General features: G+C 44.9%; 1 long non-coding RNA gene across 1 annotated transcript in view; it reads right to left on the reverse strand.

Moving 5' to 3' along the window:
* Nucleotides 1–22,195, reverse strand: part of LOC138840337 (uncharacterized) — a 134,048-nt gene that overhangs the window by 30,880 nt on the left and 80,973 nt on the right. The gene's annotated exons all lie outside the window — the stretch shown is intronic.

The raw sequence follows: 22,195 nt of genomic DNA on the forward strand, positions 1-22,195 counted from the left end.
TTTCTTTCCTTTTCTTTTCTTTCCTTTCCTTTCCTTTCCTTTTCTTTTCTTGTATTTTCTTTTCTTGTCTTTTCTTTTGTTGTCAGTCATGGGGCTTGAACTCTGGGCCTAGGCGCTGTCCCTCAGCTTTTCAGCTCAAGTCCAGCACTCTACCACTTGAGCTACAGTGCCACTTCCAGGATACACATTCTTGACAGCATTCTACCCCTTTTCTCTGCATTTGTCCATCCCTTCCCCCTGGACCCAACCCTTTCCCTTAGGGCTAACAGCTTCCTGGTGTGTAAATTTGCTCAACTTTGAGTTTATTCTTTTTTAATTGTAGTACAAATCACATCTTTCAAGGTGAGGTACGATTTGAATAGGACTGAGAAGGTATCTTGATTTCATGTTTTATCGTTGGTGGATACAGCAGAGCAAGGATTTAAAGGAGTTTAAAATTCACATTTATATGCAACAATCATAGCTTTTTGGGGACAGTGTGTGGTATTTTGTGCAGTGAATCATAATCAATTCAGTGCAAATAGCATTTCCTTTACTACAAACACTTGTTATCTCTTTCATGGTCAGAATATTTGAAATCCTCTGTTTTACCTATTTTTAAATTCACACTAAACTGTTGTTACCCCTACTCAAGACACTATGCTATGACAGAATGCATGTGTGCCTGTCTGGGTGCTGGTGCTTGGAAGTGCACTCAGGGCTTAAGGGATGTGCATCAGCCTTTAAAATGTATTTTTATTCATTCTTCTTTATTATGATTATAATGGTTACCATTCCATGAGTCTGGTAATGACTACATTTCTTTTTGTACTATGTTATCCCTTCGAGATTCCTGCAGCTTTTTTCTCAGGGCTAGTGCTCTCCCAATTGAGCCACACTCCATTTCTGGCTTTTTTTTGGTGATTGGGGTTAAGAGTCTCAGGGTCTTTCCTGCCCAGGCTGCCTTTGAATGGTGATCCTTAGATCTCAGCCACTTGAGTAGCTAGGATTATGGATATGAGCCACTTGGGCCCCAGCGCACAATGGCATTTTACCCCTCTATGCACAAGGATTTGTTGGTACCTGTTATCTGTCTTTTATTTACACTTCCTGCTCTGCTCATATTCTCAATAACACTGTTCTCTCCTCTACTTAAATAAGGTCAGCAACTCTAGGTTCTATGTATGAATGAGAACATGCAGTGTTATAGCTTTCGCGATGATCAGAGCATGAATTTTGCAACTAGATATTCAAGGGAGTTGTGATTGAAAAAATCTCATTTGACACTTTAAATTGAGGAATATTAAGTCTTGTGAGCAGTTGCTTCAATGCACAAGAAAATTTTTGCAACTTTTATTGTCCTAGGTGAGGTTTGCTGTATGTACCAGTGAAGTTTTAGTGATGAAGATGGTAACAAGCACTCTGCATAGTTTCCATGCTCAGTAATTGCTTTTTTGCTACTCACAGTGTAGTGTGAAAAACGATGTAGGGAAAATTTTTAGGGAGGAGGCCATGATGGCTCACATGCACTACTGCCTACTAAGGATGCTTTCAGCCCCAGCAAATAGGTCCTATAGACTCCATATCCTGCCAGCAAAATTCCAGATGGGAGGTATGGAACAAGTGGTAGAATCCTAGCCAAGAGCAACAAAGCTAATAGAGAGCAGAAGCTTAGACTTACAGCAAGCACTACAATAGAACAACAACAACAGCAACAAAGAAAACCTAGTTGTTGCACTGGCTCCTATGATCCACGTGCTAGGTTTATTTTGTTTTGTTTTGTTTTTTTTCTTACGTGGGTCCTGAGACTTGAATTCAGGGGCTAGACACTGTCCCTGAGCTTTTGGGCTCAAGGCTAGCAGTCTACCACTTCAGCAACAGCTACACTTTTGTATTTGGGGTGGTTAAATGGAGGTAAGAATCTCACGGGCTTTCCTGACCAGGCTGGCTTTTATTTATTTATTTATTTTTGGTCGGTAGTGGGGCTTGAACTCTGGGCTTGGGCGCTGTCCCTCAGCTCTTCAGCTCAAGGGGAGCGCTCTACCACTTGAGCTACAGGGCCACTTCCGGTTTTCTGGTGGTTTATTGGAGATAGGAGTCTCAAGGTCTCTCTTGTCCGGGCTGGCTTTGAACTGCAATCCTCAGATCTCAGCCTCCTGAGTAGCTAGGATTACAGGCGTGAGCCACCAGCGCCCGGCTTCAGGCTGGCTTTTAATAACCATCCTCAGATCTTACCCTCCTGAGGAGTTAAGATTACAGGCATGAGTCACCAGTTCCTAGCATGTGGGTTATATTGATTTTTTTTAATTGTGAAAATACCGTAAAGAGGGGTTACAATTACATGGGCAAAATAATGAGTACATTTCTTATCAAGCATTGTTGCCTCTTCCTTTGTTTCCCCGTCCTATCCATTCCCTCCTCCCCCCCCCCCCAACTCCCGGCCAATGTTGTAAAGTTCGTTTTTTGACATAACGACTTGTACATCTCATTGTTGCAATGGGTCCACCTGCATCCCTATTTAAACGATTTGTTTTTTCCCTTCCCCTCCACAAATTATACCGACATCAAATACAGTGAAAGCAGGGGTTATACCGTGGGGGAGCGACATACAAAGCAACAAAGAAATCATCTTATAAATATGTTAGAAACAATCGCATGAGAGAAAAAAAATTTGAAAACTTATCTTAGGGTTCATTTCACCTAACATCAACTTTCTTTTTTCTTTTCTTTTTAAGTAAGTTGATTGGGAAATCAGAGGCTTTTCAGTCTGTGACAATAAATCTCTCTTCTCTCTAGAGGCAGCTGGCAGCAGAGGACTGTGAGCAGTTGTCACGTAGCTCAGACTGCTTGGTGGTTGAGGTCACATTCTGTCTGACAGTCATGTTAAATACAGCTCTCATACTTGCCCCTTACCAGCATCACACAGTGCAGGTGGAGGTCCCTTGGTAGAGCTGAGCAGTGCATGGCCTCAGGCACACTTAGCCCAACAAAGTTCCTCTGCATGTCTATATGACACTTTCTATGTGCAATACAGGCATTGTGGTGGGAATTTTAGCTGAGAGAATTTGCCAATTCTTCAGTTACTTTGTGGCAATCTTCGTGACCAACAATGAAGACAACCAGTTAGTGTCAGAACAGTGATCCCCAAGAAGCATGAAACATAGAGTTTCCATTTACATTTTTATGTACATTTATAGCAGAATTTACTCATCATTGAAGATGTTCTGTGAAGACTGATTTCTAACCTGTTTATAATCCAGTGTCATCTCATTTGTTGTTACCACAAACAACATTTTAAAGAATTAAAAATCAATTATGAAAAATCGCACATAGAGCATATACATTGACTGTGCATGTATATTTATCTACTGAATAATACAAAACTTGACATCTTTAAAACAGTGTAATATAGACTTCTGAGGTCACTAATTAAGAAGTTACTAGGCAAGTCCTTTGGAAGTGATTTTCTTAGTTATTGTGTAATTTAATGGATTCAGATAAGCTCACAGTAAGTTTCTTGCTGTCTAGATCTGTACCTAATAAATGGAGTAGTTCCCAGAGAAGTGTGAATTTGGTCAACTCTACGTAGGCTTTTGACCCACAGTCAATTCACTTGTGAAAATCTTGAGTTGCTGAGTAGAAACTTTGATTCGATGCTGGGTTTTGCAGACCTTTGTCAGTATTGACATTTCCTACCTTGTCTTCCCACAGGTTGGGTGTGCTCATGTGTGTGCTTCTGTGCTTAACTGATGCTGCTGTCTTGGGGCTTTTTAGTTTTGGTACCCACCATTCTGGAGGGATTCTTCTGCCCCTCTTGTGTTCTTCACTGTCATTCAGTCACAGGCCACCTATGCACGATATTCTCTGCTCATCAATTTTCATACACAATCAATAGTTTCCGGCATGCAAATTTCCTCTTATCTTCTTCTGCTTATGCACTTGGGGGACTTCAATACAATAAATAGCAAGATGCAGTATTCACTGTCACTAAGCAAGATCTACTGAATTTCTAATTTGACTGTGGTAGCACATGAGTTGTGATGCCCCATAAACCTCATTAATACACACAGAGACCAAGACACAGAATCAAACCTTCTGCCGTTTGTGGATTTTTAAACTAATTTCCTTGGGAAAGTCAGATAGCAACACACCCTGAAAATTGAGATAATTCAGCCCTATCACCTATTTTTATACAAAAAAAACCATAAAAAACTTAATAACATTATAACAAAGTATAGGCAAGATCCTACATAGAAGCCTAGAAAACAGTGCTAAGAAATATAAACATAGCTGGTAACTAGTAGCCATGCCACATTTCTGGATTGCAGAATACAGTAGTATGAATGTGTTCATTTCTCTTCTCCTCATTGATATATAGATTCAAAGCAATCCTCATCTAGCCTCAAAATGGAAACCTTTGCACAAGTATTTGAAGATATTTTAAGCTGGCACCAGTGACTCATGCCTGTAATTAGCTACTCAGAAAGCTGAGACCTGAGGATTGTAGTTCAAAGCTTGCCAAGGCATGAAATTATAGTGATACCCTTATATCCAATCAACCACCAAAATTCCAGAAGTGGAGCTGTGGCTCAAGAGGTAGAGTGCTAGCCTTGCGCAAAGAAGCTCAGGGACACTGCCCAGGCCCTAGGTTCAGCCTACCAAAAAAAGTTATTATATATATAAATATATATATATATATAACAAATTAATAAAGTATTATTCAAAGTCTGGTCTGGAAAACAATTCCCGGTAACTTTTTGTGGTATAAATTAGTAGGCTTATTTCAAAACACACATGGAAAATAAAGGGAAGAGAATAGCCTAACAATTTCAGTAGAGGTTAAGAATATTGGGGAATTCGGTAACTGATTTCAGAGCCTATATTACCGTTATGGCCATCAGGAGAGTGTTCAATTGACATAAGACAGGAGACAAGCTTTCTAACCTAAATCCATGATACACAAATGGGTAGCTGAGGAATACAGAGAATTGGAACCAAGGAGTGGGACAGGCGCTGATGTCACTATATATGTGAGGATGTGGAGGAGCCCTTGGAACGGGAAGAGGTTGGTGGAATTTGGAGGCACAGATTACAGAAAGCCTAAAGTGCTTACATGAGTTTAGTGAGTGAACCTGGTTTGGGCTCAGCAGATGTGAATTCTGAGAAAAAGGTGCATACCAAAGGTCATGCTGTTGAGGTTTCAAGTTCAATGATGATGCCATTTGGAAATTGGACCAGAGATAACCGTTTGTATATGGTGTCACAAAGTTTGGGGACATAGTGTCCAGGCTCTAATTTTGTAGGGAGTTTGAGTTCCAAAGAGATGGATTAATTGATGTAGCATATTTTAACGGAGTAAATCATTCAGGATATAGGATGTGTATTGATGGTGGGTTTTCCTCAGTTTGCAATGAGAATCTGGAGGAAAAAGAGCAGGGTGAAAAGATTTTGAAAATTGACAGCTTGAATACAAAAAGAGATCTTTGAGGTGTACTGCCAAGAAGAGTGACAAGAAGGGTGCAGTTGCTTAGTAGTTATGTTTTAAAAATATTATGCAGCTATGCATTTGTGTCAGAACATATGAAACATGTCACAATGGCATCTCTGAAATCTGAAGATCACCTCATTCAAGGGACTTTTACAGTGCAATAATGCAAATTTCAGTGATGTTCCAAGAATCATTTTAGAAAAGATATGCAGTGGGCCAGCTCAGTCAGGACCATCTCAGGGTTCATTTCTCTATGTCCAGCTGATACAGACAGCTGTGTTCAAGCCATCAGAGCTATAGCTTGTTCTATCAGCAAACATTAGCATTCTCCATGTGATGGCAGGCATGTAGAATACGCTGATGATGGGGTCATGATACCTTTCACCAAGATTTTAATAGAGTGTCAGGAAATCCAAGCAGTGTGCTTGAAGATCAGAGTCCCTGCAGGCAGCCTCTCCTGGAGCAATGTGTAGTGAAGCCATGGGAATGAGGAAGAGATTGAGACCAAAGGAAGATAGTGAAGCCAGCAACACCCACTGCCCATAAAAGAAAGCCAAAGACAAACAGAGCAGGCTCAGACAGTGGTCATGTGGGAGGGACCTGCAAGGCATAGAGGCAGAGCTTTCCAAGCCCTTGGCAGCCTGGTCCTTCTATAGTACAACTGGGATGATGGACCCTGGGTGGTAGGGTTTAATGTTTGTCCTGCTGTGCTTCCGTTTTGTTTTTGGCCAATCATTTATTTCTATGACCCTAGTCTTCCCTATTGAAATGAGAATGGATATCCTGGCCAAGTGTGTAGCTTTCCTTTTAATTTTTTTTTCCAAGAGCTTACTGCTGAGCTTTCACTGAATCTATGAAGTCATATAACAAATTCCTTGAAAGCTTATGCTGATAGTCCTAGGTTCTCAGAAGACTTGAGGCATAAGGATCAAGGTTCAAAGCCAGATTGAGCAGGAAAGTCCATGAGATTCTTATCTCCAGTTCACTACACACACAACACACACACACACACACACACACACACACACACACACACGCACACACACACGCACACACACACGCACACACAGTAGAAACTGGAGCCCTGGATAAATTTGTAGAATGCTAGTCTTCAGCATAAAATATCAGGGACAGTGCCCAGGCCATGTGTAGTTCAAGCCCTAGGATCAGCAAAAGTAAATAAAACAAAATTTTAACATGGGTCAGCAAGACATGTGATAGTTCCTCCTTGAAAGGAACAAAAGTCACAATGACTTATCAGGAATCATTACTAGAGACAAGGCCTCAGTCAGGGGCCTAGGCAGCCAAGATTGGAAGTGGAGATGTTGTATATCATGGACAGGAGACAAATGGGCTGAGTGTTGAGGACAGACAAAGAAAGGAAGAAGAGCAAAGCAGGGCCTTGGTGGTTCATGTCTGTAATCCTAGCTACTCAGAAGTTGATATCTGATTATCACAGTTTAAGGCCTATCTGTGAAGGAGAGTCAGTGTGATTTTTATCTCCAATAAACTATGAATAAAGCCACAACTTATGGCTGAAGTGGAAGAGAGCTAGCCTTGAGCAAAAGTAGCTAAGGACAGCACCTAGGCCCTGCTTTTGGGAAACAAAAGAGGAGGCAACAATGCTTGATAAGAAATGTACTCATTACCTTGCCCATGTAATTGTAACCCCTCTATATGGTATTTTCACAAGAAAAAAAATGCATATATATAAAAAAAGAAGGAGCAAGAGGGTGTTGAGGAAGACCCCTTGCAAAGGACTGCACAGGGTTGATGAAATCAAGTAAGCTTCAAGAGCTTCCATTTTCTCATTTGCTTAGTGGTGATAGAATTAGAATTTACATACTAGAATTGCTGTCAAAAGCATGATTCATTTCAAATGGTGAGCATCTGGTGCCATCCCCACCTTCTTCTTCTTCACTCTCCTCCCCTTCACCCTCTCTCCTTTCTCCCCCTGCAGCTCACACCCGGTCTCGCACTGGCACTGGCGGTACACACCCTCAAACATACCCTATGTGCCTTTTGCAAGAGGTGGCAGGGCCTGAAGGTATAATTAGAGTGCATGAGCCATTCTCAATGACTGATATTACTCAGATTGAGAAGCGGCTGGGATCTTATGCCCGAGATTCTCATAATTATGTCAAGCACTTTAAGAACCTGGCTCAGACCTATGACCTTACTTGGCAGGACATATATGTAATACTATCCTCTACACTTACCACTGAGGAAAAGGAAAGGGTGTGGACTGCCGCCCAGGCACATGCCGATGATGGCCACCACCTAGATAGTAACTTTCCAGTGGGAGCAACAGCTGTGCCTAGGGAAGAGCCCAATTGGAATAATCAACATGATGAGCCTGGGTGGGAAAGGAGAAATAGGATGAAAACTTGCTTAGTGGCTGGCCTTCAAAGGGCAGCTATCTACTTGTTAATTATGACAAATTAAACCACATTACTCAAAGGCCCAATGAAAACCCAGCCAAATTTCTTGAACGCCTTACAGTAGCGCTCCAGCACTATACAAGGCTGGACCCAGAGTCAGCAGAGGCTAAGGTGGTTCTTAATACTCATTTTATTGCCCAATCAGCCCCCAATATTAGGAAAAAGTTTAAAAAGGCTGAGGATGGTCCTCAGACCCCTCAATGAGATCTGGTGAGTATGGCATTTAAGGTTTTTAATAATCGAGAAGAGCAGGAGATTGCTGATAAGACTGCCTGTAAGAGGGAGAACTATCAAATCCTGGCTGCTGCCATCTGGCCTCTTCCGAGAAGAGGCACCCAACATGTACCACCTGGAAGATGCTTCAAGTGTGGGCAAGAGGGCCACTGGGCAAAATTCTGCCCTTCACCACGACCTCCACCTTGGCCCTGCCCCAAGATGTGGGCAACATGGACAATGGGGAGTCAACTGCCCCTCCTCACCTCCACAAGGTAGGCCAGTGCCCCCCTCTCCTGCCCCGCCCATCCAGGCAGGTAGAGGAGCGACTTATTCGGTGCTATCTCAATATACAGGCAAGACTTTTTCCCCACTCCCAGACCTCGGTGGTGGGTGTGGATGGCCTATCTACCCGTCCCCCAACTACAGGACCAGTACCATGTAAAATAGAAGACTTTCCCTTTTCACACGCCTTCCTAATCCTACCTCACTGTCCTACCACACTCCTAGGGAGAGACTTGCTCTCTAATTTCAAGTCTCCCTCTCATTCCATATCCCTAAACAGCCTATACCTGTTCTACTTTTTTCCTTAGATTAACCTCCACCTGTAACCTCCCAACTGGATCCTTTTCCTTTACCTCCAGATCTTGTCAACCCTCTTATCTGGGATATTTCCACTCCTACTATGGCTAGACACCGTACTTCTGTCCTCATTAAACTTAAAGGCCCTACCCATTTCCCTAGTACTTCCCAATACCCCATTTCCCTTAGCCACAGGCAAGGTTTAAAACCCAACATCCTTCGCTTTCTTAAACAAGGACTTCTCAGACCTACCTAACTCCCCCTTTACCACTCCTATCTTGCCAGTAGTTAAGCCTGATGGGACCTATCGCCTAGTCCAGGACCTGTGCATTATCAATGCTGCAGTCCTTCCCATTCATCCTGTTGTGCCTAACGCATATACTTTCCTTTCACAGATGCCTCCTGGTACCACCCACTTCTCAGTGCTGGACCTCAAGGATGCATTCTTCACAATCCCCCTGCATCCTGACCGCCAAAATTTCTTGGGTGGACCCAGACACTTCAAGGGCACAACAGCTGACCTGGACAGTCCTCCCTCAAGGGTTCTGAGACAGTCCCCATTTCTTTGGACAGGCTTTAGCAAAGGATCTCCTCTCTCTTCAGGAGTCTCCCAGTGTCGTTCTCCAGTATGTGGATGATCTTTTGCTTTGCAGCCCTTCCTTTGAGTTGGCTCGCCAACATACAGCTGACCTCCTCAACTTCCTGTTGACAAAAGGATATAGATTCTCCCCTTCCAAGGCCCAGATTACAAAGCCAGAGATAACGTACTTGGGTTCATCCATAACTCCTACAGAGAGAAGAATTACTCTTGGTAGAAAAGCCTACATTGACTCTCTCTCTATCCCACAGACCAAGGAGGACATTCTGTCTTTCCTGGGACTTGTATTTGGATACCTGGATTTGCTACGTTGGCCAAACCTCTTTATGAGGCAACCAAGGGTTCCTTACTAGAGCCGCCAGACCCCACAAAGCCCATTGACACCCCATTTAAAGTTCTGAAGCATGCGCTTCTTCGGGCTCCAGCACTGGCTCTACTCAACCTCAAGGAACCCTTTATACTCTGTCACTGAGAAGTGGGGAATTGGCCTTGGGGTTCTTGGACAATGTCAGGCCCCTCCTTTAGACCTGTGGCCTACCTCTCAAAGCAACTAGACCCAATGGTAAAAGGCTGGTCAGTCTGTCTTTGAGCCGTGGCAGCAGCAGCCACCTTAGCACAGGAGAGCAAAAAACTCACTTTTGGCCAACCCACTACCATTCGCTCTCCCCTCAGACTAAAAAGGACCTTTTGTCTCATAAATCCCTGTCTTCCCTTTCCCCTTCCCGCCTACAGCTGTTTCATGTTACTTTTATTCAAAACCCTAACTTTTCACTGGAAAGCTGCTTCCCTCTCAATCCAGCCACCTTGCTTCCATCCAATTCTCACCCTCTTTCCCATTCCTGTACAGAGACCTTGGAGGAATTCACACCCCATTTTACAGGTATCTAGGAAAGTCCTCTTCCTGACCCAGAAGACACCTGGTACATTGATGCCAGTTCCACGTCTACCTCTTCAGGAAGCCGAGTTGCTGGCTATGCCATCGTTAATAACTGGTACCATTCTTGAAAGCAGCCCTCTGCCCCCTAGCAGAACCTCAGAAAAGGCAGAACTTACAGCGCTAACTAGGGCCTTAATTTTAGCCAAGGGTCGGAAGATTAATATTTATACAGACTCAAAATATGCCTATCATATTCTCCATTTGCATGCAGCAATCTGGAAGGAGCGTGGCTTCCTGACCACCAAAGGGACTCCCATTACTAATGCCTCACTGATTCTTAAGCTTTTAGAAGCTGCTTCCCTTCCCCAACAGGTAGCAGTCATTCACTGCAGGGGACACCAGACGGGATTGGATGCCATTACAGTTGGCAATTCAAAAGCAGACCGGGAGGCAAAGCTAGCAGTCCAGAGACAACTCCAGGGACAACTTCCATCCAGCTCCCTTGCTTCTGGTATTGCCTTCAATACAACCCCCTTAACCCCACAGGAACTCGAGGAACTTACCCACCAGGGAGCCTCCCAGGAAGCACAGGGATGGTGGTCCCTAGAAGGACCAGTTGTTCTTCCTGAGACACGAGCAGCCAGCTTTCTTTCCCAGGTTCACCAGGCACTGCACATGGGATTCAAGCCTCTCTCCCACCTTCTGAAACCTGTAATCCATTGCCCTAGCCTAACTACCTGACTCAAGGCTATTACCCAAGCCTGCCCCACATGTTCTCTTACCTCCTCACAGGGTGGTCTCCGACCAGCTGCATTCCCCACACACCAAGCACGGGGACATACCCCAGGGGAAGACTGGCAGATAGACTTCACTCACATGCCCAGATATAAGCGGCTGAAATACCTTCTAACTATGGTTGATACCTTTTCTGGATGGATCAAAGCCTATCCCACAAGGTCAGAGACTGCTGACACTGTTGCCTCTGTCCTTATTAAAGAAATTATTCCTAGGTTTGGCTTACCCAGGTCACTTCAATCCGACAATGGACCTGCTTTCATCTCCAAAGTCACCCAACAGGTGGCATCCTCTCTAAACATCCAGTGGAATCTTCACATTCCTTATAGGCCTCAGTCTTCTGGAAAGGTTGAAAGAGCTAATGCACTCCTCAAAACACAACTTACTAAACTTTCTCTAGAGCTCCAGCAATCCTGGCCAGAACTGTTACCCCGGGCACTCACCCACTTACATGCCTCTCCCCACAGCCCTACTTTCCTCAGCCCCTTTGAGTTAATGTATGGAAGACCTTTCCTCCTAGGTAATTTCCCTACTGACAATACCAAGACTCCACTAATAGGCTACCTTCCTGTCCTAACCTTTCTTGGGCACATGTTACGCCAACATGCTGACCAGTGTCTCCCTCAGCCTCATCAAGGCCCCTTTCCCACTCCCCCAATTTTGCCTGGCGATCAAGTGTTTCTCAAGAGCCTTAATCCATCTGGTTTACACCCTAAGTGGACAGGCCCTCACCAGGTTCTGCTGACCATCGCCCAGCAGTCAAACTCAAGGGACAGCCACAGTGGATTCACCTGTCAAGAATAAAAAGGTCTCCTGCTCCTGCCCCTTCTATACCAACACTGACCTCCAGGTACACCTGTTCCCTCTTGGGCCTACCAAGGTAAGGCTATCTTGCATCCCTGAAGATCCGGGTGAGTAACACTGAGCTAACTGCTCTCCTCTCCACACACCTCACTACCTCATCCCTTAGGTCACCTCCAAGCCACGGACACCCAATCTTCTCTTTTCAGTAATATTTTTCCTTTTCATCTTTGTCCAGCCCCTGCCTGAGAAGACTTCCTCCAAGAGACTTGCTTCCTGCAGATGTCATCTAAGGATTCATGCCTACCAAGGAACAACTGTTGCTCTCTGCCTTCTCTGGGAGGGGACCACATTCTGGCCTTTTACCCTTAATGTCGACATCCCCCTGTCAGCAGGAAGTACCTAGAGAGAATCTGTGCCCCACTTCATGATTATTAAAAGGCTGAAATGTAAGGTCCACTTCTAGATGGCGAGCAACCCCACCCAGTACCTGTGTTACCTAGACAACTGTCACACCTGGAAGAGGTCACATCCTCATCCCCTGAGGTCACATCTGGATCTGATGTGGCCACCCCTTTCTCCCACCTAGTCCCACCTCCTCTTACCTGGTCCCACCTCCCTTTACTTGGCCACACCTTTCTCTGCCCCTACCCTTGATAAGGCTCAGCAAAGGGCCAGACGCCTTTTCCTTGCCAGACTCGTGGAGTGCCAACCTGGCCTGGTCCCAGCAGGTCTACTGAGTAAACCTCCCCCTTACCTGAATACCACATGCGTGGTGTGGTTCTTACTCAGCAACAGAAGGGACAGAAGGGAACTTTACTGCATTGTTGGTGGGAGCGTATACCCGTTCAACCACATTGGCAAGTACTATGGAGGTTCCTCAAAAGACTCCACCTAGAGCTCCCCTATGACCCAGCAATCCCACTTTGGGGCATTTACCCAAATGTTTACAAACAAGACCATACTAAAGCTACCAGCACAACTGTGTTTATTGCAGCATTATTTACTATAGCTAAGATATGGAACTAACCCTGATGCCCCTCCGTAGATGAATGGATCACGAAAATGTGGTAGATATACACAATGGAATTCTATGCCTCCATCAGAAAGAATGACATTGCCCCATTTGTTAGGAAATGGAAAGGCTTGGAAAAAATTATATTAAGTGAAGTTAGTCAGGCCCAAAGAAACATAGGTCCCATGGTTTCCCTTATTTGCAATATCTAGTATATGTCTGAGTCAAGCAGAAAAGGGTAGATAAGGTGATGTTAGGGAAATGAACCTTAAGATATGTATTCAAATGTTTTTTTTTCTTTCATTCGATTGTTTCTAACACATTTATAAGATTATTTCTTTGTTGCTCTGTATGTCCCTTCCTCACAATATAACCCCTGCTTTTACTGTATTTGATGTCGGTATGATTTGTGGAAGCGAAAGGGAAAAGCAAATAGTCTAAATAGGGATACAGCTGGACCTATTGCAACAATGAGAAGTACAAATCGTTATGTCGAAAACGAACTTTACAACTTTTGTGTGGGGAGGGGGGGCGCAGGGAGGATTTGTTGGGGGGCGGGGGGAGGATGGGAAGGGATGGGAAGGGGAAACAAAGGAGGAGACTACAATGCTTGATAAGAAATGTACTCATCTTGCCCATGTAATTGTAACTCCTCTGTACAGTATTTTAACAATTAAAAAAATAAGTAAATAAAAATGAACAGACAGGCTGGGAGTGGCGCTGTGGCTCAAGGTGGTAGACCACTAGCCTTGAGCTGAAGAGCTCAGGGACAGCACCCAAACCCAGAGTTCAAGCCCAGTGACCGACCTCCCTTCACCCCCCCAAAAAAAGAAAAGACAGGCTACCCAAGGATAGATCTCTTGGGGAGCCACCTAATCTTGCCTATCTTAGCTGCTACCTTTCTTAGGACTGCTATCTTCTATAATACTTATATTAGTATTTGGTCTTTATGTGTTTATTGGCTCCATGCTGTCTTTGATTATTTTTGCTGCTAGGGTTCTGGGGCTTGGATTCAGGGCCTGGGCACTATCCGTGAGCTTTTTTCCTCAATTGCTAGTGCTCTACCACTTGAGCTATAGCTCCATTTCAGCGTTTTGCTGATTAATTGGAGATAAGAAATCTGAAGGACTTTGTTGCCTGGTCTGGCTTTGAACTATGAAGCCAGCCTCCTGAGTAGCTAGGAGTACAAACAGGTGTGAGCCACTGGTGCCTGTCAACCCCATGTTTTTCTTTTTGTCTTTCTTTTATTTTTGGTGGGTCATGGGGCTTGAACACAGGGCCTGAGCACTGTCCCTGAGCTCTTCAGCTTAACAGAGTGCTCTACCACTTGAGCAACAGTGCCACTTCCAGTTTTCTGGTGGTTAATTGGAGATAGGAGTCTCACAGTCTTTCCTGCCCAGGCTAGCTTTGAATCATGACCTTCAGATCTCAGACTCCTGGGTAGCTAGGATTACAGGGATGAGCCAGCACCCAGCTGAACCCCCCCCACCCCCCGCTTTTTTCCCCCGCGGTCCTGGGGCTTGAATTCTGGGCCCAGGTGCTGTTCTTGACAGCTCTTCAGCTCAAGGCTAGAGCTCTACCACTTGAGCCATAACTCCACTTCCCGTTTTCTGGTGGTTAATTGGAGATAAGAGTCCCATGGACTTTCCTGCCTGGGTTGGCCGTTGAACCATGATCCTCAGATCTCAGCCTCCTGAGTAGCTAGGATTACAGACAAGAGCCACCAGGGCATGGCTGAAACCCCATGCTTTTTAAGTTTGTCATTTCTAGATTGGCATGCATCAAGCCATAAAAAGTGGCTGATAAGAGGGTGAACAAATGCTGCAGTGGTACTTACTAGACACTATGTTGAAAATGAATTATCCAACTCATGGTTAGGGATGGAAAATAACACTGAGAGAGAGAGCAAGGGAAAGGGTGACATTGTTCAAAGAGAAATGCACTCTTTACCTGATTTATGTATCTGTAACCCCTCTGTACATCATCTTTAGAATAACAATAAATACATATTTTTAAAAGTAGTGCATATAAATGGTCCCCCAGAGTTTTATCGTGGTCCATAGAAACAGCACACAAACTATATCCCATCTACCTAGAAGATGCTTCTCAAAGGAGGCAGACTGTTGTACCTGCCTGCCCTCTCTCAGGTAAAAGAAGTTAGCTCATAGTTCCTTTCCCTATGGCAATTAGAGTTCCAACTGAGAGGGGATAATGAGGGACAGTTTAAAAAATGGGCAGACAGTGAAAGAAAGTGGCCATGGTGGAGGCAATGCCCCTTCATATCTTGAAAGTCCTACCAAACACCTACTCCCTCTCTTGGTGGTGGGGGTGGGGAGGGGAGAATAATCCAACCAGATACCAGGACTGATGAGATGCCTCTCCACCCAAGAGAAAGGTCTTGAAAGAAGACTCTTGAGAAGTACAAAGGACTAATGATTTCTGGGTCTCTTCTCATTCTCTTCCCTTGAGAAATCTGTATTGTTCTTATTGCCAGGGAAGAAGGTGGACACAATCTTATATGGCACAATGCATCCCTCCCAGCCTAGGGGGCTTATACCAACTCACCAGTAGCCAAGGGGCTTGACTCCTCTCATCTTCTTATTCTCACTTCCAAACAAACCTCAACTCTGTTTCTACTATTCTTGTCTCATAATCCTTTAGTGGTTGGAGAAATGGAACCCTAAGTCCCTAGATGGTATCACTTTACAAAGTAGATACTAGCAAGACACTGGTGGCTCATGCCTGTAATCTTAGCAACTCAGCAGGCTGAGATCTGAGGATTGCAGCTTGAAGCCAGCCCAGACAGAAAAGTCCATGAGACTCTGATCTCTGTTAAACTATTTTAAAAAAAATACCAAAAGCTGAGCTGTAGCTCAAGTGGTAGAGCACTAGCCTTAAGCAAAAGAAACTCAGGGACAAAGCCCAGGCCCTGAGTTCAACCCTCAGGACCAACACCAGAAGAAGAGCAGATCATAGCTGGGTGTTGGAGGCTCATACCTATAGTCCTAGCTATTCAGGATGCTGAGATGAGAGAATCATGGCAGCCAGCAACAGCAGGAACGTTGGTGAGATTCTTACCCCTATTAACCACTTAATCTCTGTTTTGTTTTTCTTTCTTTCTTTCCTTTTTTTTTTTTTTTGGCTGGTCGTGGGGCTTGGATTCTGGGCTTGGGCACTGCTGTCCCTGTGTTCTTCAGCTCAAGGTGAGTGCTCTACCACCACTTCCAGTTCTCTGAGTGGTTTATTGGAGATAGGAGTCTCACGGACTTTCTTGCACCGGCTGGCTTTGTACCGTGATCCTCAGATCTCAGCCTCCTGAGTAGCTAGGATTACAGGTGTGAGCCACCAGTGCCTGGCCTCTGTGTTGCTTTTCTGGATGCCCATGTAGCTTGAACTTGTAGTGCTGGAAATGTCTACAGACAATTTTGTCTATTTCATGCTATACTTAAAACTCTGTGTTTATTTTTGTAACTCATGGATGCACACACTCTGTATCCTGTTTTCTGCATCTGAACAGCAGCTGATGTTTCAGACTTGGCCAATAATCCACAAAATTGGTGACAGCAATGGTGTGAATACTGATGCCCAATTCCTAACATGAAGTTTCTGGCTCTTCCACTACCACTTCCAAGCCCTGCAGAGATGGAGGCCTGGGTGCACTCAAGATTGGGCTTCACCCAGACACACGCCAGGGCCCAGGAAGGCATAGCTACTAGGGTAATGGAAAGTAATACTACATTAAAAGTGCTGAAGCCTGCCCTCATCTATGATGGCCTAACACATGTAATTTTCAATGCTGCCAAGGCCTTAGACAAGCATCAAGCTTGTATGTTCACATCCCACTGTAATGAGCATATATGTGAAATTGTGTGGAGGCTCTTTATGATGAGCACCAAATCAACCTCATGAAGGTTGGTGGCATGAAACTAGTGGAGCAGGTGGGCCTTTGCAATCCCATATAGTGGTTGGTAGTACCTGGGTAGTGGATAAGGGTTGTGGCACAGTCTTGGGCCAACGAGGTCATGGAAGAGTTCTTTAAATGTAAGAAAAGAACAAATAAAAAAAGGCAGACGCCAGTGACTCACACCTGTAATACTGGTTTCTCAAGAGGCTGACAGCTGAGGTTCACAGTTCCAAGACAGCTGGAGCAGGAAAGAAGATTCTATGCTTCAATGTACCATGAAAAATCAAGAAGTATAACCGAGGCTCAAATGTTAGGGTGCCAGCCTTGAGCGTTAAAGCTCAGAGACTATACCTAAGCCCTGAGTTCAAACCACAAGGCAGTGGGTAGGGGCCTGAGAGAGGGAGAGAGGGAAAGAGAGAGAGAAAGAGAGAGAGAGAGAGAGAGAGAGAGAGAGAGAGAGAGAGAGAGAGAGAGAGAGAGAGAGTCAGAGAGAGACAGAGAGAGACAGAGACAGAGACAGAGACAGAGAGACAGAGAGACAGAGAGACAGAGAGACAGAGAGACAGAGACAGAGACAGAGACAGAGACAGAAGGATAGAGAGACAGAGAGACAGAGAAACAGAGGCAGAGAGACAGAGACACACAGACAGACAGAGACAGAGACACACAGAGAGTGAGACAGAGAGAAAGAGAGAAAACAGATTAAAAAGCATGAGCTCTTTAAAAATTAAAGTACTTCTGGTAAGGCTCCACAGTTGGAGCAGGAATCATGCTAGCCTTGTTACCAGGGTTGGATCGTTTATGTGGCAGGGTTAACTTCAAAGTACCATTGAAAGGTTTTCTTGTATCCATAGTACTTTGGTAGATTCAAAGTAAATGTTCTTCCTTTTGACTTCTTTATTCATTTTTTTTTTTATCAGAGATGAAGCCAGATTCTAATGCATGCAAGGCAAAGCACTCCAGTATGAGCCACACTTCCAGTATAGGACACTGTTATTTCTTTCAGGGGCAGCTACATCCCCATGCTAGTGACATAGTTAGCTTGCTAACCCAGGATGTGACAACTCTGAAATCTACTATACAGTCATAGAATTCTTGGGCTGTGTGCCAGTTTCATGTCAACTCTGCAAACAGTCCTGACAGCCATTATCAGCCAAGCTGTCACTTACTGGGAACTTTCTCAGACTGAGCTAGTCAGTTAAAGGTCATGGTTAACTCTCTGGGGTACTATGAATTTTCATTTCATTGTGTCTTCACAGCATTTTAGTGAGGAATTGAGGATTAGAAGTATAAAGAACTGCCATAGCCAGGCACCGGTGGCTCATGCCTGTAATCCTAGCTACAGCGGAGGCTCTTATCTGAGGATCATGGTTCGAAGCCAGCTGGGGCAGAGAAAAGTCCCTGTGAGACTCTTATCTCCAATTAACCACTCTAAAACTGGAAGTGGCTGTGCAGCTCAAAGTGTTAGAGTGCTAGCTTTGAGATAGAGAGTTCAAGGATAGTGCCAGGCCCTGAGATCAAACCCCACAACAGACCCTGAACCCCCCAAAAAAGAACTGCCATAAAATTAGTAACAGGATAGGTGGGTTACAAAATCTTTTTTAATTTTGTGCAAAAGAGTGGAGTTTATGCATGAAAAAGCAAATAGAATTGGCTATATAATAATAAAATCATCTATTCCTATGAAAGCCATAAGCGTATTTCAAAAGCAAAGGGCAGTGTTGATTCACACTAAGATACAAGTGTTCACACTTGTTAGCACAATATACTTCTGGAAATATATTAAAAATAATACAACTAGAAAGCTGAGATCAGGATGACCATGGTTCAAGGCCAGAAAGAGCAATAAGTTTTTGCTTTCTATATGCTAAATATACTTTGGAAAATATATTTAAAATTATACAATCAGAGCTGGGTACCCAGTGGCTCATCCATGTTAATCCTAGCTAGCCAGGAGGCTGAAATCTGAGAATTGTAGTTCAAATCCAGCCTGGTCAGGTGGGATCACAGGACTCAACTCCAATAAACCACCCCAAAGCTAGAAGTATAGCTTTCGCTCAAGTTGTAGAAGGGTTGCCTTGAGCAGAAAGGCTCTGAGACAGTTCATGGGACGTGGGGTCAAGCCCCAGGTCTGGCGCACGCACACACACACACACACACACACACACACACACACACACACACACACACACACACTACAATAAGGAGGTTGAGATCTGGCACACACACACACATACACACACACACACACACTACAATAAGGAGGTTGAGATCTGGCACACACACACACACACACGCACACACACACACACACACACACACACACACACACACACACACACACACACACACACACACACACACACTCCAATAAGGAGGTTGAGATCTGAAGGATCAGGCCTCAAGGTCAGCCAGAACAGTAGCAGTTCTTGAGACCCCATTTCAACCCAGAGCTGGGTGATGACATTTTTTTGAAGGAAACATAAATAGGAGGATCATGGTTCAGGCAGGGGAAAGAGAGGCCCTTTAAAGAGAACGGGGAAAGGCGAAAGGGAAAAGATGAGGCTGACAGGAAGAAACAGGGACTTGGTATAGGTGACGTGGATATCCCAGGGGTAGTGACAGCCAGGTGGAGGTGACACCCCTCCTTTTCTGGGCAACCATAGCAGGAGGAGATAGCTCATGGAAATAATAGGTCCTCTTCTTCCTGAGGACTCAGGGAAAATAAGATAAGCCCTGAGGACTCTGAAGCAGTCGCATCTAGGGGATAGGCTCCATCCTCCTTGGGCTAAAGGGGATAATGAACCAATCCCATGCCAGAACAGCTGAGACATGCCCAAAGGACTATAAAACATAGACCCCATGAGAACTGCAAATGCTTTCCAATTTCTGGACCCTACTTCTTTTTTTTCTTTTTGGGAGGGGGTCCCAGTCGTGGGGCCTGAACTGTGGGCCTGGGCGCTGTCCCTCAGCTCTTCAGCTCAAGGCTAGTGCTCTACACTTGAACCACAGTGCCACTTCCGGCTTTTTTCTTTTTTTGCTTATGTGGTGCTGAGGAATCGAACCCAGGGCCTCAGGCATGCAAGGCAAGCGCTTTACCACTGAGCCACCTTCCCAGCTCTGGACCCTACTTTTTAACCTCTTACACAGAGAAATCTGTGCTGTCCTGGTCATACTCCTGCCTTCTTCCTCCCTTCCCCCTTGACTGGAAACAGGTAGAAAAGTCCTCATGTGGCATTAGGTGGCCCTCCCAGCCCTCAGTCTGGGTTGTGGCTTATACCAACCTATTAATGCATAAGAAACTTTTCCTCATTTTACCCTGGCATCTGTTCCTCACTTTCAAATAAACTTTGTCTCTGCTTCCATTACCTGATACATAATTTCTTAATTGGTGGAGAGAAAGGAACCAAGGCCCCTAGATGGTATCATCTTTGAGTGCACTTCTGGGATTTAAGAGATTCTAAAACAAACCACTAAAGGTCACTGTAGCCCCTCAAAACCAAGTGAGGGGAACCCCTAGAGAGTAACCATTGGTATGTCTGGGGCCTTTATCTGTCTCTTCTTTGGGAGTCCCCTGGCCACAAGAATCATGACGGAACCCCCAGACATAGAGTCTTTTCTTTGTCATGAGCTGATGCATTCCCTATTGCTCCTAGACAGAGGTGGGATATCTTTATTCTCTGTGGAGACTTTCACTCCCTCCCTGGGATATTCAGGCTCTGGTGGCTCCATACAGGAGGTGGCAAGGACTCTGCTGCTCCTGTCAACCTTCCTTTGATTGGTTTGGCCTTCTTAAGAAGAGGGCAGGGGAAGTGGTGCTGTAGCTCAAGTGGTAGAGCGTTCGCCTTGAGCTGAAGAGCTGAGGGACAACGCCCAGGCCCAGAGTTCAAGCCCCACGAACGACAAAAAAATAAATAAAAAAAAAGAAGAGGGGAGGCTTGGAAGTCAGGCCCTCCTCCGTCATATCTCCCTATTCCTGTAGTGTCAACTTGAACTCAGAAATATATCTGAGCAGTTGAGGACCCAGAGGCAGTCCCTGTGTTGGTGCTTACATGGCTTCTCCCTTATTGGTAACATGCAATTGGCCCCCCAGGAGGATCAAGCCTTAGCTCCCTTTTCAAATGGATTCCCTTTTAGGGGGCAATGATAGCCTTGGGCATAGGACAATAGCTTGAGGGGCTGATGAATGGTCCCTCAGCTGTACTGCCCTGGCAACTCCTCTCCTGCCTCTTCACCAGGCAGCTAGATAGAAACTCAGTGCTTTTTATCATGGGAAGGAGCAAACATACTTGGGATATAAAGAAATTAGGAATCTTGGCAAGGTCATGCTGACTTGGGAGGCCCAAAGTCAGATAGATCTTGTCTAAACTCTGACTCCTGGCTCTGGAAATGTTGGGTCTACTAGGGGGAGAAGGCTTCCCCCAGCAAAGCCTGTCAGTACCCACGACAGAGAGGTCTGAAATTGGGGCCTTGACTTAGGAATCCCTTTTGTCTTTTATCTACTGGTGGGCGCCAGTTCCTCTAAGTTCCCAGTACAATCTCCCCTAACATGTTCGCTGAGACATTGGAGGGACCTGGACCCTCAAAGCTTAAGAACAAAATCCTTCGTATTTTGCTGCACTGAAGCTTGGTCTAAATAACCCCAGGAGATGAGAAGAGTTGGCCTAAGGATTTCAGAATCAATTATAATACTGTACTTTTACTAGACCTTTTTTATAAGTGGGAGGGAAAATGGACACAGGTGCCCTTTGGCCCACTCTTCTCCTACCTAACATATTTTCCTGAGTGCATGGACGACTGCAGGTTGGACAGACAGTCCTGAGTGGCTTTCCAGCTCTCCCAGGGCTCCTCCCTTGGACTGGAGACCAGCTCTAAACCTAAGTAACTCCAGACTCCCCTTGATCCTCCCTAGCAGGATTAGGAGATGACTCTTATCAGCCTCCTGGAGTTTATAACCTAATCCCCACTGCTCCCCAAGGCAGAAAAGAAAGGAAATCTGGGAGAAAGGATCAGGAAGCCGTATTCAGGAATGTTCCCATTCTGCCTGGGGGAGAATTAGGAGACAAACTCCTTGGTGCCCCCCTTTTCTTGGAGTGAGTCAAAACAGGTTAAAAAAGGATTTTGAAAACTATATTGATAGCCCTGACCATTATGCTCACACTTTCCAATAACTAACCCAGGTGTGTGTATGATCTAGCCTGGAAAGACATTATGTTACTGCTTAATCAGACTCTTGTCTTCTCTGGGGAAACAGAGGGTATGGAATCAGGTGGTAGGAGTAGGAAGCAACTATCCCACTGCCGTGGGCAGGACTGCGAGACAGAGGAATGAGAGTCCTACAGGAGACCAGACAATACTTAAAAACTAACCCCAATGAGACCCTGTAGACAATTGCCTCCCTTGGGAGAGAAACTATTTCATACATAGCATCCTCAGGTTATTGAAGAGGGCCAAAGTAGACCCACTTAATTATTCCCAGCTGGCTGTCTATGAAGGAGGAAC

This window comes from Dipodomys merriami, unplaced genomic scaffold (assembly GCF_024711535.1).
Source record: "Dipodomys merriami isolate MVZ:Mamm:240054 unplaced genomic scaffold, mDipMer1.0.p SCAF_3, whole genome shotgun sequence".
Taxonomy (NCBI): Eukaryota; Metazoa; Chordata; class Mammalia; order Rodentia; family Heteromyidae; genus Dipodomys; species Dipodomys merriami.